Source organism: Prionailurus viverrinus, chromosome B4 (assembly GCF_022837055.1).
Source record: "Prionailurus viverrinus isolate Anna chromosome B4, UM_Priviv_1.0, whole genome shotgun sequence".
In the NCBI taxonomy this organism is placed as follows: Eukaryota; Metazoa; Chordata; class Mammalia; order Carnivora; family Felidae; genus Prionailurus; species Prionailurus viverrinus.
In genome coordinates, this window is record NC_062567.1 from 86,356,527 (window position 1) to 86,378,121 (window position 21,595).

Consider the following 21,595-nt stretch of genomic DNA (forward strand, 5'->3'; position numbering starts at 1 on the left):
TAAAAATCAGCAACACGAAAATACTATAATTCTAAAGCTATTAAGAACTCCATGGATTCAATGGGAAGTCTAGAAACATGTTCCTCCATTAAGTCTTCTCTGAAGTAGCTTTTTCATCGCCCAGGCCACTGGGTATATGGACACTGGGCATCAGCATGCTTCAGTAGAAACCTTCCTGTAAGGAATATAAACTTAACTCAGTTTTGCTAAACACTGATACCTGTGCTATAAAAACAAAACAGGGCTGCCTGGGTGGCTCAGTCGGTTGAGCTGCCGACTTCGGCTCAGGTCACAATTTCACAGCTCATGGGTTCAAGCCCCGTGTCGGGCTCTGTGCTGACAGTTCGGAGCCTGGAGCCTGCTTCGGATTCTGTGTCTCCCTCTCTCTCTACCCCTCTCTCACTCATGCTCTGTCTCTGTCTCTGTCTCAAAAATAAATGAACATTAAAAAAATTTTAAAAACAAAACAAAAACACAGCATGTATGACTTCAGTGTCTTATGCAAATTTTTATGAAAAAGCTCAAGTTTTTTTTTTCTTTATGAAAAATTAAGCCTTAAGCATGACACCAAGGATCTGAACCAGCCAGCGATTTGAGAGTAGATACACAAAGCTGTATGCTCAGAATGTCTCGATCTTCTGACACTGACACACTGCCAAAAGAAAACCCCAAGTATCCCACTCTCTCTTCTCTTAAACCCAGTTCATTCTTAAGGGGCAACCTCGTCATGACATCTCCACTGGCCATCTTTCCAACTTCCACACGTGGCCAGTGTATTTGTTTCCCGTTGCTGCTATAACAAATTGCCACAAGTTTAGTGAACTACAACGCTACCCTTTTATTATCTCACAGTTGTGGAGGTCAGAATTCCAGGAGGGCTCAGATGGGTCCTTGGGTTAAAGTCTCACCAAGAGGCTGGCTGGCCTAGACTCTTTTCTGGATACTCTGAGGGATATTCCATGTCCGGGCTCATTCAAGTTGCTGATGCACTTGTCCCCATTTCCTTCCCGCCTGCCAGCTCCTGGAAGGTGCCCACTGTCTTTGGCTTGTGCCTCCTCCTTCAAAGCCAGCAGCAGTGCTCCAAATCCTTCCAGAGTTTCAAATCCATCTGACTTCTCTTGCATCGCTCTAACTTCCTCCTCTGCCTTCTTCTGGGTTAAGGGCTCATATACTTACATTGGATCTACTAGAAACTCCAAGAATCTCTGTTTCAACATCAAATGGTTAGTCACCTTAATTATACCTGCGAAGTTCCCTTTTTACCATATAAGGTAACATATTCATAGTCCTAGGGTTTAGGGACTATGAATCTTCTTAGGGGCCATAATTCTGTCGACCACAATCAGACATGTTTGAAACTGAGTTTTTCCAACTGGAGTACCTACTTCTTATAGCATTCAAAGACCAACAGGAAAAATCTATTCACAAGTGTCTACTTCAAATCCCTGAAAGACAACACTTATTTGTTAAATCTTATAATCATTGCCTCGGCCAAATGTATTTATACTCTCCTATCCAATGCCTTTCTTTTATCAAAAAATGTGTAAGCTAGTTTGGTCATAGGCAAACTATAATTACAAGGTCATTATTCTGGAGAAAGCATTATGTGTGTTTGACATTGTGTGACTATGCATCACAATCAGAATAATGTGAATTTTTGTGTCTGTGTATGTATGTATATATGTGTGTGTATATATTTTTTTCCTTTATCCATTTATCTGTTAATGGATGCTTAGGGGTTTTTTTTCCATGTCTTTACAAATGTAAGTAATGCTACAGCGAACATGGGGATGCAGATATCTCTTTGAGTTAGTGATTTTGTTTCCATAAGTGGAGTTGCTAAGTCATATGGTAGTTCAATTTTTAATTTTTTGAGAGGCTTCCATACTGTTTTCTTTTTTTTTTTTAACGTTTATTTATTTTTGAGACAGAGAGAGACAGAGCATGAACAGGGGAGGGTCAGAGAGAGGGAGACACAGAATCTGAAACAGGCTCCAGGCTCTGAGCTGTCAGCACAGAGCCCGACGCAGGGCTTGAACTCACGGACCACGAGATCATGACCTGAGCTGAAGTCGGCCGCTTAACCGACTGAGCCACCCAGGTGCCCCATACTGTTTTCTATAGTGGCTATTCTAACTTAAAGTCCCACCAACACTGGACAAGGTTTCTCTCATATGGGTGGTATATATGTATGTGTGTGTGTGTGTGTGTGTGTGTGTGTGTGTGTGTATATATGTATGTATGTACATATATATATATATACAGGAATATTATTCCACCATAAAAAAGGAAGAAATCCTGCCATTTGTGACAACATAGATAGACCTTGAAGGCATTACACTAAATAAGACAGAGAAAGATAAATACTGTATGGTCTTACTTATATGTGGAATCTCAAAAAAAAAAAAGGAGCTCCCCGATATAGAGAACATATTAGTGGTTGCCAGAGACGGTGGTCAAAAGATACAAACTTCCATTTATAAGATAAATAACACCTAGAGATGTAATGCACACCATGGTAACTAAGTTAACAATACTGTGTTGTATATTTGAAGGCTAAGAGAGTAGATCTTAAAAATTCTCATCATAGGAAAAAAAATGTGTAACCACGTGTAGTGATGAATGTTCACTAAACTGATTCAGGCAATCATTTTGCAATACATGCATATGTCAAATCACTGTGTTGTACACCTAAAACTAATACAACAGTATTTGTCAATTATATCTCAATTTTTTTTAACTTCTATGAAGTATTTTTCCTTTCTTCTTTAGAAAAACCACCAATTTTGCTCCTCATGCAAATCATCTCACTGCCAACAGAAGGGAATTTACAAGTTGACAAATCTGCTCCTCAAGACACAAAATAAATTGAACTGTAAAAGCTTTCAACATCTTGGGGCGCCTCGGTGGCTCACTCGGTTGAGCCTCTGACTTCCACTCAGGTCACGATCTCACAGTTCATGGCTTCAAGCCCCGCATCGAACAGCTCAGAGCCTGGAGCAGGCTTGAGTTACGTGTCTCTGACTCTCTCTGCCCCTCCCCTGCTCACACTCTGTCTCTCTCTCCCTCTCTCTTAAAAAGAAATAAACTTTAAAAAAAAAATTAAAAAGACCGTTTCTTGGTTTATCTCTCTCTTTCTTTAAAAAAAAAAAAAGCTTTCAATATCTTCAGATTCGCCTATATCCTCGCGCAAAACAGATGAGTATCAAAATCTCTTCCTAAGAAGGCAACACAAGCAGAATAAATCCCACAGAAGAGTTTACCCTTCATTTTTTTCCGGTGAGGAGTCCTGATGCGACTCACTCGTCCTCTGACATCCGCAGCGACTTCCCTTTGCTCCAGTGACAGCCTCTATTTTCCCCGCACACAAGTGACTGCACAAAACATATTTTTAGTAAAACACACGCAATATGTGTTTTGGGTACAAGAGGTAATGTCAGCTATTACTCATGTACCCAAAGACCACATGATATGGATAATATTTGTTGAATACAGTTGAAAGTATTCATAGTAACAGAATCTCAGATTTTTTTTTTCCCTGAAAGGGATCATGGCTCAAAAGCCATATAAACCATACAATCTTAAAAGCTTACATTTTCTGTTACTTGCTCTAATTTCAAACTACCTAAATGCAATTATTTTTCTTTCATTGAACTCTTATTATCAATCTCTTAAAAGGTAGTTTGTATTGGGGTGCTTGGCTAACTCAATCAGTACAGCACGTGACTTTTGATCTTGGGGTTGTAATTTCAAGCCCCAGGTTGGGTATAGATATTACTTAAAAAACAAAGCATTTTTTTAAGAAGTAATTTGTATTTCCCAATAACTGCTGCTGATATTCAGAGAATTTGTAACTTCATAGGTGAGGCAGAAAAGTATAGTACTTAGAACTTATACTGTCTCTTCTATTTCCATATGACATATTTGTACTATTTCTATTATGATAACTTGAGAGTATTTCAAAAGGCTGACACCATCTCTATCTACTTCTTTTTTTTTTAATGTTTATTTATTTTTGAAGGAGAGAGAGACAGAGCATGAACAGGGGAGGGTCAGAGAGAGGGAGACACAGAATCTGAAACAGGCTCCAGGCTCTGAGCTGTCAGCACAGAGCCTGATGTGGGGCTTGAACTCATGAGCCACGAGGTCATGACCTAAGCCCAAGTCAGAGGCTTACCTGACTGAGCCACCCAGGTGCTCCTCTATCTACTTCTTATATCACTGATAGCATAGTATCTGCACATGGTGGTTGCCCAATAACGATTTTTGAATAATTTATTAATAAAACTCACAGAACTCAATAGAGTAAATAACAAAGTAGAGAATAGTCCAGTTCTACTAAATGCTAATGAGTTATCAACCAATGCATTGTGTTCTGTTCTTTTCCAGTCTATTCTGGGTGCCACATCTTTAAATCAATTTTATTCAGGTACAATTTACATGCAGTTAAATGCATTCATTTTAAGAGTCAATGAGTTTTGACAAATGCATATAACCAGGCATAGTCTACCAGCATAATCAAAATACATGTACCTGTGTGGGGTGGGGGTTGCAAATGGAGGCTGCACACACAGCATGTTTTCATCAAGCACAGAAAACTTTTATAACGGATGGTAAGCCTGCCTCACCTCTTTGCCCCGGATTAAATCGCTATCTCTCTGATAGTGGACAGTGAACAATCCTGCCTTTTTTTTCCAGGAGAAGACACTGCCTCCTTCTTCTAAGACTGTTTGCTATGCAAACATCCTTGAAAGTATACTCCAGAACAAAGATGGCCAATGCCTTAGCTCACAGAACATACAGAAATGTGAGAGACCCATGGACAATTATGGTTTTTTTAAATTTATTATTTATTTTTGAGAGAGACAGAGAGAGTTCAAGCAAGGGAGGGGCAGAGAGAGAGGGAGAATCTGTCAGCACAGAGCCCAGTCAGGGCTCCAACCCAAGAAACTACGAGATCATGACCTGAGCCGAAATCAAGAGTCAGACCCTTAACTGACTGAGCCACCCAGGCACCGTGAGAATTGTTTTATAAAAGAGAAAGAAAGACTTTTATATACATTCCAAAAAGCATAAATTTTATATACATTCCAAAAAGCATAAATTACCTCTAGAGGTAAATGTCGCCTAAATTAAACTTTTTCATACACATTGACTAGAATTGGTCTGAGACCAGAAAACAATATGCACAACTCTGATTATATTTTAGAATGATAGATAGAATAGATAGAATTCTATTCTATTGTATTCTAGCCTATCTAGATAGATAGATAGATAGATAGATAGATAGAATTATAGATAATGGGTTACTTGAGGAATAATTGCTGGAAATATTTGTACCCTTTGCGTCCATGCACAAGTTCAGACTAGATTCTATTGTCTCAGATATACTCACCGATAGGGACCCCCTCCCCTACCTCTGACTCTTGCAAAGAATAACAGTAAAATTATCCTAAGAGGTTTTGAGATCCAAGCTTGATTTTAAGCTGCCTTTATTCTGGGTTGTAAGCAGGGCTGAGCTGATTTTGAGGCCTGATGGAAAGAAGAGTAAAGGGATCATTTAGGATGAAACGAGTAGAGGATAAGTGGCATCGGTGACAGCATTTTGTACAGTCAATGGACACCATGCCAGCAGTATGGCAGTGACAAAAGGCTCTTGGCACCGATATCAGTCCACCTGTACGAGTATGGCGGGGCGGTACAGTGAAGGACCGATGCCCTGGCCCTGGGCCATATGTAGGTGCTGCACGCAGAAAGCATCATCAGCAAACCAGTGAAAGAAGAAGCAAATAAACATCAGAGGATATCACACGTAAGCCACTATTTGGAGATAAGTGTCCATGCAGAGTGGATGGTGGCAAAGCCAGAGAAATCTTTCTTCTTTTAAAGTGTGATGAGTATTCGATTGTGCCCCCAGATTGGTGTAACCTTGGAAACACGGTTTACTTATGAAAGAAGCATTACTGAATGCAAATACCTTTAACCGCAAACCTAGAATTAACCTTGTGGCCTTCCTTTCCCCCAAGGAAACGCTGCCAGTTCGCAGATACAGAAATACGTCATTTTTATGTGTAATAAAATTTTTTGAAGAGTGTGATCATTTGTAGTAGTATATATCAGAAATCTCTAATATAAAAATAGTTGTGTTCGTACAGTTAAAATTCTGCCTGCAGCTCCCTCCTCTGTTGACTTTCAATAAATGCAGTTTCCCTTCTGCCTTTTAGAATAATGCATCTTGACAATATTGTTTGATTCCAAAATTTTCAGGGGATTTTCTTTGGATGATTCCATTTCTATTAACTAATATATTTTTTTCTTTTTGCTCACTTAAGCAGCTACACTGTTAGAATAAGGAACACAAAATCTATTACAAATAATATTTAGGGGCACCTGGGTGGCTCAATCGGTCTAGCGTCTGACTCTTGATTTTGTCTCAGGTCATGTTCTCACGGTTCGTGGGATCGAGCCCTGTGTCTGGCTCCCGGAGCCTGCTTGGGATTCTCTCTCTCTCTCTTCCTCTCTCTCTGCCCCTCCCCCGCTCATGTGCTCTCTCTCACTCAAAATAAACTTAAAAAAATATATATTATTTAAATTCCTTTCATCAACATTTATTTTAATCACAAGATACATAGCAAGCCTATAATATTTTTAGTTTAAAGTGGAAACTTGGCCCAAATCGTTCAGATGCTGTTTTTTTAGGCTGACTGTGTTACACATCTTGCACATAGTTCCACATGCACATAGTTCCACACATACTTATGGAATGAATGACACCACCAATAGTTGATGCAAACTTTCTCATAATACATTTTAAGGCAATAAAAGGACTTTCAGAGACTGTTGGGTTGGCTATGCTCGTGTTACCACAGTGTCTGGAACAGAACTTGTCATCTTGCCACAAGGAAGGTCCCTTTGAGCAGGACCTCATTTTGCTCACAGCTGGTGCCATCAGTAAAAGTAGTGAGGAGCACGTAGCCATTGTCCAATACTTTTTCTTGGATAAATAAATGTGTGCTTGAGACCATCACCAGATTCCTGCTGCCTTCAGGATAAGGACAAAACTCTTCATTATTGAATACTTTGTTCTTAAAGTCCTCTCTACCTGTGTCTCTTGAGGAGACTACTAATTGCTGTCCCGATAAGCAGAACTGCTTTGCCTGAGGACGGTTCTTGGATATTCCAGCAGACATTTTTTTTTTTAATGTTTATTTTTTTGAGACAGAGAGAGAGAGAGACAGAGCATGATCCGGGGAAGGGCAGAGAGAGAGAGGGAGACACAGAATCCAAAGGGGCAAATTCTCTTCATGCCTGACGTCTATCAACAGGCCAAGAATATATATTCTCCTCCGAGGAAGGGATATAAACATTGGTGAACAAGAATACATTCTATCACTGCCATGTACCGAAAAATAGAATGTAGAATGTCACATCAGCCATTTAATGGCATCTGCAACTCAACCCAGTTTATTCTTACAAAAACGAGGAAGCCGTTGAAGAACAAGAAGCCGGAGGCACTGTAAGAATGTCCTGAAGGAAACCCACAGAGCAGCAAGGAACTGAAAGCAGTTTCATTCCCAGGACGGAAGGCTGCCGGGACTGCTCCTTCTCTCCAGAAGGACATCATACGGGCACCAGGCCTGGGATAAGAATGTTTTGTCTGGCGCCAGATGTATTCATGTCCCAGTATGGAATACACTGCAGGTGCAGGACCCGTCAAGATGCCAAATACTATGTTGTATGTGCTTGGTGTCATCAAGACAATTTGCAAAAATAAAAGAGGCTTGAGGTAGGGGAGCGATGCTTCGGCTCTGGAGAGTCTTAGCCCCCTGCTTTGCAATTCTCTCATCACTGCACCTTTAGGACCTGTCTCTCTACAGGAAGAAATGGAGCAAAATGTATCATTTAATTTTTTTACTTTGATAATTTTAGAAATATAGGCTAAAAATTCCTTTCACTAAAAACAAAACCTACGAAAACTGTCACAAAATTAAAACAGTCACAAACTCTCTTCCAAGTCTCTGGAAAAGATAACAGCAAATTAAAGAAACTCTGCAGAGCAAAGATAAGACGAAAGAAAGAGCAAGGTTGCACAAAAGATATAAAGCACGATAGCAGAAGATATACAAAGCAGTTACAACCACATGCACAAAAAGGCTTAATGTCCCATAATGAAAGGCAAATACTAGTTAAAAAGTAAAATCCAACTATGTTCTGCTTGAGAGTTAAACCTAAAGTAAATTAAAAAAAAAAAAAAGGAAAAGTCAAAACTGAGCGATTGAAATTGTAAACACAAAAAGAAGGAACAAAAATGACTATGGCCAGTGATTTCTACCTGTGCTGCTGTGTAGAGCACAAGGCAAGCTTGGATATGAGTTTCTGGAGTATGAGGTTCAGCCAGAGTGAAAGCTTACATATGCCAACCACAGCAATTACAAAAATGATGTCATGATCAGAAAGGGGACTTAAATACACAAGAATGTAATGGGAGAACTGAAGAGAATTATTGATGACAGTGAAATTACAAAAGAAGATGCTTTGTGGCCCCCCTCGGACAGAGTTAGCCACCTGGAGCTTAGAATTGTCAATGGAGATGAACACATTTCTTTTACCACATCAAAAATAGGTTCTCTGGTTTATTTTCAAAAAAGTTATTTGTAGACCCTGCAAGAAAAATAAAAAATAGGCTCTCTTATTGACATAAATCAGTCAAAGGATCCTGAAGGCCTTCAAGTATTTTACTATTTGTTATAGGACCTGAAATGTTTAGTTTTTAGTCTTATTGGATTATAATTCAAGATGAAACCAATCTAAGTTGTACGTTTTTAAAGCTGTTTTTATATTTAATTAAGGGATGAGTTTGTCATTTATAATACTGGGATTTTTATAAATGCGGAACTTTTTTATATGCCAATTAAAAATAAGAAAATACATAAACAGGAGCACCTGGGTGGCTCAGTCAGTTGGGCATCCAACTCTTGATTTCGGCTCAGGTCATGATCTCACCTTTCCTGAATTTGAGCCCTGCGTGGGTTCTATGTTGATGGTGGCACAGAGCCTGCTTGGGATTCTCTGTCCTCTCTCTCTACCCCTCTCCCACTCATGCTCAAGCCCTCCTGCGTGCTCTCTCTCAAAAATAAACATTTTAAAATGAATAAAATATGTAAACAGGCTTAATGTCTATTCTCATTTGGGTCCAAGTGGTTTGGACAGTCCCCCCACATATTAAATTCTGTAAATAAAAGCAACCTTTTGTTGAAATTATGTTCAAATAAATTCATAAATTTGACATGTAATAAAACATGTCAAAGCCTGAAAAAAAAACACACAAACAGACAAAAAGAAAGTGGATAAGGAAATATCAGCTCAGGTAGAGTTTAAATTTTAAAAACTTAAATGTAGGGGTGAAAGGGCGGGCCTACGCCGGCCGACTCCATCTTGTTCTGTGTCCTTCACCTAGACCACGCCTCCTCCCCTTGAGTAACCTCCCGCTCACGCTCACCCTCACCCGTTCAAACTTCCTGATCAAAACACGCCCAGCGACCTGCATAACAGGACTCGACCCTTCCCCAGCCAATTAGCTGAGGCCACAGCCATTACCTCACCAACTGCCCCTAGACCCCTATAAAACCTTTGTGCTTTTGAAACTCGCTCTCTCTCCCCGGTATCTCACCACTGCGTCGGTGCAGGTAGGGGATTGAGCTCAAGCTAGCTCGAATAAAGGCTCTTTTGCTTTTGCATCGGACTCAGCTCCCTGGTGGTCTTTGGGGATCACGAATTCTGGGCATAACAGGGGCACCTGGGTGGCTCAGTGGGTTAAGTGTCCAACTTTGGCTCAGGTCACGATCTTGCAGTCTGTGAGTTCAAGCCCTGAGTCGGACTCTGTGCTGACAGCTTGGAGCCAAGAGCCTGGAGCCTCTTTCGGATTCTCTGTCTCCCTCTCTCTCTCTGCCCCTCTCCCACTCCTGCTCTGTCTCTGTCTGTCTCTCTCTCAAAAATAAATAAACATTAAAAAATAAAATAAAATAATTTAAAAAATAAAAATAAAACTTAAATGTGGGGGCACCTGGGTGGCTCAGTCAGTTGACTGTCCGATTGCGGTTCAGCTCATGACCTCACTGTTCATCGGTTCAAGCCCAGCAGCGGGCTCTCTGCTGTCAGCACAGGGCCTGCCTTGGATCGTCTGTCTCCCTCTCTCTCTGCCCCTGCCCTGCTAATGCTCTCTCTCTCCCTCTCTCAAAAATAAATAAATAAATATTTTAAAAAATTTAAAAACTTAAACGTAATAAAGAGGATAATTTAATAGTGATAACAATTTATGTTGGAAAGAGAGTAGTTATTTATTAACATAAACCACACATGTCCCCTCAGAACAGGAGATAGGACTTCAGGCCTGTGTGAAGCAAGAGAGCAAAATTGAACCCTTGCATAAGGTCCAGAATTTCCTTCTAGCCTATTTATTTTTTAAAAGCTGGGGGGAAGGATTCTGCCCATAGTACTAGGAACTATGAATTAGTTTATTGGCTGCTCAGAAACTTGGAAGAAAAATAAAGTCGCCCGGAAGCATTAAAATCCCAAGACTGCTACACTTACATGTGTGGGATCTTAACATGCAAGACCTGCTTAGAACAAGAGCCAAAAGCTAACATAATATTAAAATTAGTCCAGGAATAAACTGTGGTATCTTCCCACATAGACACACTGCACAACAATGAGAATGATCAATACCACCACACACAAACATGCATGAAATTCACACATGTATTGTTGAATGAAAGAAGTCATTCAGAAAACTACAGGACGTTTAAGTACAAACAGACCTAACTAACAGTGCTGAAAGGCAGGATGGTGATCACTCTTGTGCAAGATGAGAATGGCACTGTCTGAAAGGGGGCAAAAGGCTGGCTTCTAAGGTGCTTCTGCGGTGATGTTTCTTGATTTTGGTGCAGGTTACAGAACGGGGTTCACTTTGTGAAAGTGCATTAAGCTGTATGCTCATGATCTTGCCCCTTCCTACATGGATTTTGTACTTCAACAAATGTCTGTTCTATGTTAGACTTTCATAAAAAGAAAGGAAAATGGGTCCTGGTCTATTGAAACTCAAAAACACAATCCAGTCTCTAGAGACCCTTTTTGTTTTTTTTTACTGTTTATGTATATTTGAGAAAGGGGGGGAGGGGCAGCGACAGAGGGGGACAGAGGATCCAAAGTAGGCTCTGCGCTGACAGCAGAGAGCCTGATACAGGGTTCGAACTCACAAACTGTGAGTTCATGACCTGAGCCGAAGTCAGATGCTTAACTGACTGAGTCACCGAGGTGCCCCTAGAGACACTTTGAAAACTCAAGGTGGGGTGCCTGGGTGGTAAGCGTCCGACTTCAGCCAGGTCACAATCTCATGGTCCGTGAGTTCGAGCCCCGCGTCAGGCTCTGGGCTGGTGGCTCAGAGCCTGGAGCCTGTTTCTGATTCTGTGTCTCCCTCTCTCTCTGCCCCTCCTCCGTTCATGCTCTGTCTCTCTCTGCCCCCCAAAAAATAAATAAACGTTGAAAAAAAATTTAAAAAAAAAAAAAAAAAAAAAAGAAAACTCAAGGTAATCTTCATTTGACCTTTACCCAGGACAGATCCAACTCCCCCCAGGGGAAACTGAGCAACCTTTATCTAAGGAACTAACAAGGAAAAACTTACCAACATTCAAATATGACAAATACTGGGGCGCCTGAGTGGCTCAGTTGATTAAGCATCTGTCTTTGGCTCAGGCCATGATCTCATGGTTAGAGGGTTTAAGCCCGGCATTGGGCTCTGTGCTGACAGCTCAGAGCCTGGAGCCTGCTTCAGATTCTGTCTCCCTCTCACTCTGCCTCTCCCCCACTTGCACTCTGTTTCTCTCTCTCTCTCTCTCTCTCTCTCTCTCTCTCTCTCTCTCTCAAATAAATAAAACATTTTAAAAAATAAGAAATTAATTAATTAAAAAATGGCAAATACCAACAGTGGAGTCAACAACAGTATTTTGTAAACAAAAGTTTTCCATTCCCCAAAAGAACACCAGAAAAGCCTGTTAATCAATGAAAACCAAGTTTATTAGAGCCGCTGCAGTAAGGAAGGACAGAATCTTGATAGAGTCTGAGTAAAAGGTCTCAGAAGAGGAAGATAAAGACAGGGTTCTACGGCCTGGGCTAGGTGATCGATCGCAAGGTAAATCTTGGAGGACAGAGAACTAGCTGGGATCAGAATTTAATACATTGTATCTTTGATTGGATGAACATAGTGAAACTAGGATTTTGAAGCAAGTTCTTGATAAGTAAACTCTTTGAATTGGTTTACAATCTTAACCTCCAGGAGCAAGTATTTCCTGGAGCAAGTAGCAAAGCTAGATTTGCCTGCCCCAGTATTGATTAGTTAAAAATAGGAAAAGTATGATTTGGTCCAGGATTGATCAGCCCAGGGACAAGAATGTATATTGTTTTCAATTATGTATATTTATACTTTCAAATACAAAAATGATATGTTTAAATATGAAATTATATGCACAAATACAAAATGATATTTTCAAATGCAAAATGACGTAGACATATATTAAAATACAAATGAACTTGGGGCGCTTGGGTGTCTCAGTCGGTTGAGTGTCCGACTTCAGCTCGGGTCATGATCTCATGCTCCCGTGAGTCCGTGCCTTGCATCAGGCTCTGTGCTGACAGCTCAGAGCCTGGAGTCTGCTTCCTATTCTGTGTCTCCCTCTCTCTCTGCCCTTCTGCTCCTCACGCTCTGTCTCTCTCTCTCTCTCTCTCTCTCTCCCTCAAAAAAAATAAATAAACATTAAAATACAAATGATCTTTTCAAATACCAAAAAATTATATAAACATTTATATTTTCAAATGCAAAAAACTATAAACACAGTAAAAATGTAAATTAACAATAAATGGCAAATAAACATTGTTATTAAAATATAAATTGTTAACAAATAACATTAATGAAAATAATAGTTCTCTAACTATTAAGTACAAATAAAACAAAACGGAGCCTGGGTGGCTCAGCTGATTAAGCGTCACTTCAGCTCAGGTCATGATCTCACCATTCATGAGTTCAAGCTCAAGTCGGGCTCTGTGCTAACAGCTCAGAGCCTGGAGCCTGCTTCGGATTCAGTGTCTCCCTCTCTCTCTGCCCCTCCCCGACTCATGTTCTCTCTCTCTCTCTCTCTCTCTCTCTCTCTCTCTCAAAAATAAACATTAAAAGTTTTTTCATAAAAACTCAATTATCCCCAAATTATTCTATAAATGCCATAAAATTTCATTTACAATTCAGGAGAGGTTTTTAGTGAAACTTGGCAGGCTAATGGTAGGATGTACAGAGAAAAGCAAAGGGCCGGGAATAGCCAAGACAGTATTAAAAAGAAAAAAACAGGTTAGGGAGACTTGCCATACAAATATGAACACTTAGTATGAAGCTATAGTGACTGAGACAGTGGCATATAGCAACTGAGATGGTTATGGTTGTAGTTAATGACACAAGAAAGTCCGAAAAATCAGAACAAGACCCACATATACAAGAAACCCTGATGTTGCAGAGGAGGTCTGGCAGATCAGTCATTAAAGGATAGTCTATCAATAATTGTTACTGGGATAACTTGTAACACTAGTGGTGGGAATACGCAATATTGTAACATGTCAGCTCTACCCAAATTATTCTATAAATCCAATGCAACTTTTTAAAATTTATTTGAGAGAGAGACAGAGTGTGCACATGCACATGAGGGTGCACAAGTTGGGGAGGAGCAGAGAGAGAGAGAGAGAGAATCCCAAGCAGGCTCTGCACTGTCAGCACAGAGCACCATGTAGGACTTGAACTCATGAACTGCTAGATCACGACGACCTGAGCGGAGATCAAAAGTCAGAAGTTCTACCAACTGAGCCACACACATGTCCCCAATACAATTTTAAGCAGCAGAATTATCCAGAGAACTTTTTCTTAAAGCATACACACACACACACACACACACACACACACACACACTCCCCAAACTATAAAAGAAATGATTGATAAATTTAGCTATATTAAAATTTAGAATGTCTTTACAATAACAGACAATATAAATAAAAGTTATAGAACAGCCAAAAATCAGAAGAATACAATATATTTTGGGGATCGAGCCCCATCCATGTCAGGCTCTGTGCCTGCCCCTCTCCTACTCTCTCTCTCTCTCTCTCTTTCAAAATAAATAAATAAACTTAAAAAAACACACAAATGATTGCAATATAAAGTAAATAAAGAAGCCCCACCATCAAAAGTAAAAGATAAGCAATGAATAGAAAATTGTTCAAAACATACAATTCACAGAAGAGGAAAACAGAAATTAATTAATTAAATAAAAGTTACTTAAACTCACTATTAACCAGAGAAATGCTCATTAAAACAACAGAATATCATTTTAGCCACTGCATTGGTAAAATTAAAAAGCCAAATTAAATGTTTACCACTTGGTGATTAAAGTACCCCACACTCTTTTATAATCACTACTAGATTTAAAAATACCCAAACAACAAAAAGTAAAAACATTGCACTTTCAGAAAATGACCAGTGTTGTAGAGGTAAATTAATAGGTTTCTATGATTTCATTATTAAGAAAGACTGATAAAAATTTTAAACTTTCCAATTGAGAAAGTTAGGGAAAAGGTCAAACAGGAAAACAGAAGGAAGAAAAAAATAATGCACAAGCTAGTAATAGCAAAATAGAAAAAAATCAGAACTGATAAATAAATCTGAAGATGGTTGGAAAGGAAGGGGAAAACAAATAATAAAATAAAATAGAAAATCTGAAATTTTTAATATAAAAGAAAAACCCCCCAAAAGGAAATTAGAAATTAGATAAGGGATATATCTGAGTATTTTTCAATCCCATTGAAGTAAATTACTCTCTTGGAAAATTAAAATTGCCAAAACAGACTCATGAAGTATTACAAACACGAATAAGCCAATTAAATGTTATTAAAGAACTGTCTCCAAAAATAGTTCTAGGGCCAGTGAATATTAGTGAAAAGTACAATGAAGCTTTCAAGTATCAAGTATTTTCTGTGCTGTATAAACAGTTCTAGGGCCGTAGAAAAACTGGAATGCTATCCAATCCAGGTAGCTAGCAGTAACCCTGGTACAAAATAAACACAACTGGGTTTATAAAAATAAAAGTAAACTTCAGTTACTGATGTGCAGTATTAGTCTGGGGTATCTTTCTATCAGGGTGAGTTAATAGAAATACAAATGTCTGAAGATTATGGATTAAAGGAACATGTACAAGCCATCAAGACCTAGTGATGGGAAGTCAAAGTTGAGAAATATACCAAATGTGGACATTCTTATAAGCACAAAAATGAGATAGCAAAAAAACACAGCAAGGTTTAAACAGCTCTAAAAGTGTTAAACACTTGTATCACTCCTAGGGCCCTACAGTAGACTTCTCCAAGCTATTAGAAAACCAGCAAATACCAAATTGATACTAAATTAAAAATGGAGCCACATGGGTCCAGCTGCCTTGAAACACTCTCAGTGGCTGTGACGCCTACCCAGAAAGCTTATAGTAAAATAGAGTCCACGAATATCCATAGCATTTAGGAATATAACAGTAATAATCTTAAATAGCTTTTGACTAAAGCTAGTGGATTACGTGAGATACGTAAACAAAAATTGTGATGAGACATTAAAGCAGTGATGAAATTGTGTACAGAGCTCAGAGGCTTCTGGGGGAGGGGCATGAGTGAGATAAAGATTGGCAAAGGAAGCGAAGTTTGCGCAGAACCTGTTTCTACTCATCTGTACCTTCCATGTCACCTTATGGTTCTGCTGTCTCTAACCTTCATATTCTAGATGTATCTGTTTGGCTTTTATTTGCTGTTTGGTTGATTGTTGAAAAAAACATTACAATGTGCTCACTATTTCCCAATGTCAATAAATTTCAGTAGATTTTCTTCACTTATTTGTATCATCATCATACTTACGTAGAAAAAAAAAATGTATCTCAGGGCGCCTGGGTGGCTCAGTCAATTGAGCCTCTGATTTCAGCTCAGGTCATGATCTCGTGGTTTGTGCGTTTCAGGCCCCTATGGGGGCATAGATCCCGCTTTGGATCCTCTGTCTCCCCCTCTCTGCCCCTCCCCTGCTGGTTCTTTCTCTCTCTGTCTCAAAATAAATAAATAAACTTTTTAAAATGTATCTTATTGGGATTGATTCTTGTAAATTTAAAATAGCTATAGCTAATGTCTTAAAGATTTGTTACATGGCCAACCCCTACTAGAAGTATCTATTAAAAACAAAAACAAAAACAAAAAACACTTTGTTTGAAACAAAGGGTTTTGGCCAAGATATAAAATATCTCTCAAAAGTAGTTAATGCCTTTCTTGAGTATTACTTACACCTTAATAAACTTAGGGGAGAATTTTGGCCAGGTATCACAAGAAATTTGTACTGTGGATTTCTAAGAATAAATGTGTAATATTTCTCAGGCAGTTGGCAGAAGGTATTAGGGCATTAGGACTTCTTTCTTTATATTTTGTTGATTAATAATTCTTCCTTTTGCATACAGAGATGAAAATTTCACCAAACAAAATGTTTAGACTTGCTTTAGTTTAATTTATCTCGTGTTCCTTTATGTATTCCCTCCCATGTTTTATCTTCCTTGGGCTGGTTCCCTATCCCTGGAGCTCCAAACTCAGTATTTAGTTAGTCCCTTCTTCCACACTGCTCCACTCCCCACCAATTCTCTTTCCCTTTCCTTCTCTGATTCACCCATCCCAGACTAAGGAGATTACAGTGATACACAGAAAGAGGCTCTCAGCCATAGCTCGCACATTAAAAACAAAGAGAAAGAAAAATAAATACTGCTATATTTAGATCAATTAGAATATTCCTTCCTTTGTGGGGTGCCTGTGTGGCTCAAACAGTCAAACAATGACTCTCAATCTCAGCTCAGGTCTTGATCTCAAGGTCATGGGTTCCAGCCCCGTGTTGGACCCAGCATTGGACTCCACGTTAGGCATGAAGCCTACTAAAAAAAATAATAAAATAGAAAAGAAAAGAAGATTCCTTCCTTTGTAACCTAAACACATAACCAAAACTTATATTCAAATTATACAGACATTTGTAGTTTGAAGACAACACCTCAATTTGTATGGTCTTCTTCCCTACTTAAGACAACCTCAACCCCATACTTGTTTTATCTTGCATATTATTCTCAATAGTAAAACCATTGGATAGTAGCACTTGAGTGTACATTGATACAGTGGGTGTTTTATGTACTTATAAAATAAATACTCCCTTTCCCTAAATAACTGTCATTCCCACAGAAAAGATAGGCCAAATAAAAATATACATAAAACAATTGCTATCTCCCCAAGAGACCACCAGAATAACCTGGTGATCAAGGAAAGCCAAATTGATTAAATCTACTACCGTAAGGGAGAACAGTGCTCTTTGACAGAGGCTTAGTAGCCTCAGAAGGAGGAAGATAGCAGGTGATACTTCACAGGCTGTGGGAGTCTGAGTACAAATGGTTTAGGACAGCTCTTTTTTTTTAATGTTTATTTAGTGTGTGTGTGTGTGTGTGTGTGTGTGTGTGTGTGTGTGAGAGAGAGAGAGAGAGAGAGAGAGAGAGAGAGAGAGAGAGAGGAACTGAGCCGGGGAGGGGCAGGGAGAGAGGAAGACAGAGGATCTGATGCAGGCTCTGCACTGTCATCGCAGAGCCCGATGCAGGGCTTGAACTCACAAACCATGAGGTCACCAGCTGAGCTCAAGTTGGGCATTTAATCAATGGAGCCACCCAGGTACCCAGGACAGCTCTTTTAAAACAAGGAATTGTTTTGGGTATTGAGCAAAGTTTTTGACATAATAGCTCAGGGCTGGTGGTATAGTGGCCACTTTGTCCTTGGTTTTCCAACACTTTCCCAGATTTAGCACTAAAAACCCTACATCTTGGGGACCCTTCAGTCCTGGACAAATCGAGACAGGTGAACATCCTAATGGGTGAGCACACCAGTACAATGATTTTGAAGCAAGTCCTGATAGCTAAGATGTTTTTTCATATGTAAAATATTTCATAAGTTTTATACGCCAAGTATTTGCCCAGATAAACCGTGTGTTTCAGCTAAAAGAGATACTTGCCAAGAAGAGCAAGCATTTTTTTAGATCAATTAGTTTGCAGAAATTTTCCTGAAATAAACAGTGAAGTTAGTTATTAGTTTATGGCCTTATGCTCTTGGGCAAGAATTTACTAAAACTAGAGAAAAGTCATGTTAATGTAGATGGCCTGAGTTCTCAGTCCTGACACTTAAGCTACGTGGCTACAGTTGGTCTCAATTTTTTTTTTAATTTTTTAATGTTTATTTATTTTTAAGGGGGGGTGGTGGTAGAAGGGGCAGAGAGAGAGGGAGACAGAGAATCCAAAGTAGGCTCCAGGCTCTGAGCTGTCAGCACAGAGCCCAAACACAGGGCTCGCACCCATGAATAGTGAGATCATGACCTGAACTGAAGTCTGACACTCAACCAACTCAGACACCCAGTCATCCCCATAAATTCATTTTTTAATACTGATAAGAATTCAACAGAAAATATTTACTGAACACCTAAAATATGCCAGATCCTATACTAGGCACAAGGGACACTATTAAAAGTTTATCTGTAGAGTGACCCAAGGCTGGTGATGCGTTATCATCTACAAACACATATTAAGCATCTATTAGCCTTAAGACGATGCACTAAAGATTAGTGACTGAAGACAATGTACTCTTGCTGCCCTAGTCTCATCTAATCCTGATAATAAGCATTTCATTTTTGCCTCAATTACTGAGTTTCCTTTAAAATTTACTGGGCACATCGAGGAGGGCTCCTGTTGGGAGGAGCACTGGGTGTTGTAGGGAAACCAATTTGACAATAAATTATATTTAATTAAAAAAATAAAATAAAATAAAATAAAATAAAATAAAATAAAATAAAATAAAATAAAATAAAATAAAATAAAATTTAATTTACTGGGCCAAAAACACAGTAAGGCAAATCATCCACCTCTAAAAAAAAAAAAATGTCTCTTCATATCATGTTTTCCTTCTATACCAGTAGTAACACTAGAGGCACCTGGCTGACTCAGTCGGTACAGCATGCAACTCTTGATCTCAGGATCATGAGTTTGAGCCCCTTGTTGGGTGTAGAGCCTACCTAAAAAAAAAAAAAAAAAAAAAAAAAAAAAAAAAAGTAGTAACACCATCCTTCCATCTAGAAAACTATGAAGTTTTCTTTGATTCCTCACTATGACTCAGAGCTGATATTTCCTCAGTACTGTGCCTTAACTGCTTCTAAACAATGATACCTTCAAGTTCACAGTCATTATCAGCATTTCTTTCCATTTAAAAATGCTTTGTTTTCTTTTTCAAAATGTCACTCTAAAGATTCTTAACAACAACAACAAAAGCCAAATCTGAAATATTTTATTTGGGCAAAGGAAGTGAGCAGAAGCAAGAAAAGAAATTATTTCTTTTCAAAAATCATATTAACCCCACTTGACAGAAAACTGAAAGATAGCAAGTAACTTGACTTAAGGTTATATAGTTAATATATGCTAAAGCTAATATTAGGCTAAGAAGAATAGCCATAGGAAAGCAAAAAACAAAAACATATATTTTTTTTAGGAGAAAAGACCAAAAATGAGAATCTGTAAGCAAAGGAATTTTCACCCCTTCATTTGATGATAGTTATCTAGTTTTGTATAAATATATTGGTTGGATATACATAATAATTCCACTGATTGTGCTCAGAGTACTTTGAGAGCTTCTTTGGAACTGCCTTTAAAGTTTGTACTACCTTGTTTTATATTCTCAACTATGGCACAGAGTCATCCTTTGATAATGGATTTAATATGGAGGAACAATCAAACATTATGTATTCAAAGTCAAATTGGAAATTGGATCATTAAGATCTATGATTAAACTCAAGCAGCTCATCATTAGGATCTGATGTTGTTAAGCAAAACAAAACAAAACAAAAAGTAATTAAAAAAAAAAACAGAATGAGATGAGGGACCAGGACATAGTTACTATAATATCAAGAACGCAGAACTTAAAACAGATGCTGGCTTTTTAGTCCAGCTCGGACACCAAAAAAAGTGTAAGATGTTGATCAAGTCACCTCATCCCTCTGGACCCAAATTTCCTTCCAGCCATAAAATTTTCCTTATCAAATTATCTGGATGTCACTAGGGAAGACAGAGACCAGACCCCAAGAACATAAAATTCTGGAAAGGTAAGTTTTTATTTTTGTTTTTAATGTTTATTTATTTTTGAGAGAGAGAGAGAGAGAGAGAGAGAGAGAGCAAGTAGGGGAAGGGCGGAGAGAGATGGAGACACAGATCTGAAGCAGGCTCCAGGATCTGAGCTGTTAGCGCAGAGCCAGATGCAGGGCTCAAACTCAGGGAGGGCGAGATCATGACCTGAGCCAAAGTCAAACATTTAACCCACTGAGCCACTGAGGCACTCTGAAAGGTGAGTTGTTTTGGGGGTTTTTTTGTGTGTGTGTGTTTGTTTGTTTTTTACTAATGAAGAGATGGAAACTTTATCCAGAAATATTAAGAAAACTGCATCAAGTTGGAGAGTTCAATCAGTCAGGACATAGCCAGTGAGGGCTCTGAGGTCCTATTCCACTCTTGTGTCCTCCAAGCTGTCTGGCTACCAAGACTACCAAGTTGAACAACAAGTGTTAGACACAGGGGCGCCTAGGGGGCTCTGTTGGTAGAGTTGGTGACCCCTGATCTCAGAGTCATGAGTTCAAGTCTCACATTGGGCATGGAGCTTACTTTAAAAAATAGTGAACCCAATCGACAAAAAATTTCACAAGGGCTTGACAAAGTTTATTGACAAGGTTCAATTTTACAGCCCCTATTTGACAAAAGACTGTACTCCTGTTTCCACTCAAGTAACAAAACTTAATTTTCTCAAATATGTTTATTACAGTGAGCCATACATAACAAGGTTTGCTATTCTGACCATTTCTAAGTGTACCACTGAGTGGCATTAATTACATTCACAATGTCCTGCCATTCATAACTGGGAGATCCAGAGGGCCGTGCTCCACCAAGCGACAGAGACAGCCAGGAGCCCCACCACTGACCTTTTGTTAATGGACATGTATGTCCCTTCATCTATAAAGTTGCAGGCCCTATACTAAGGACGGAGAACAAAAACTGGCATGGGACCGTGCTTCCACATGGACTTCGTGGGTCAAGGTGGGCGCTGTTTCGGTGTTTTGTTTGTTTGTTTCCTTTACAGTCAGATAACAGGCACGTTTTTATACACGTAGGGAAGAGGACAGGGTTGAAAGAGGCCGCGGATACACTTCAGAGGTCAGGGAGCAGCTCGCAGGAAGACGTGGTCTCCCAACGCCCAATTCCAAAGACCGAGGCCAACAGGGTACCAAAGGGAAGCGGGTGAAGGTGGCAGGCCTGCGGAGGGCGGGGCGAAAGAGCCCTCGGGGAGGCTTGGGAGGGGCTGAGGGCGGGGCCTGGGCTGGGCGGGCACGGGGGCGGGGCGGAGATGCCGGGGCGGCCCCTGGGCGGGGCTTGAGCGGGGGCGAGGC

The 21,595-nt window shown here is 39.5% G+C and overlaps 1 pseudogene; it reads left to right on the forward strand.

Moving 5' to 3' along the window:
* The first annotated feature begins 8,308 nt into the window (after window positions 1-8,308).
* LOC125170996 (protein mago nashi homolog 2-like) lies at window positions 8,309-8,811 on the forward strand (annotated as a pseudogene).
* The last annotated feature ends 12,784 nt before the right edge of the window (window positions 8,812-21,595 follow it).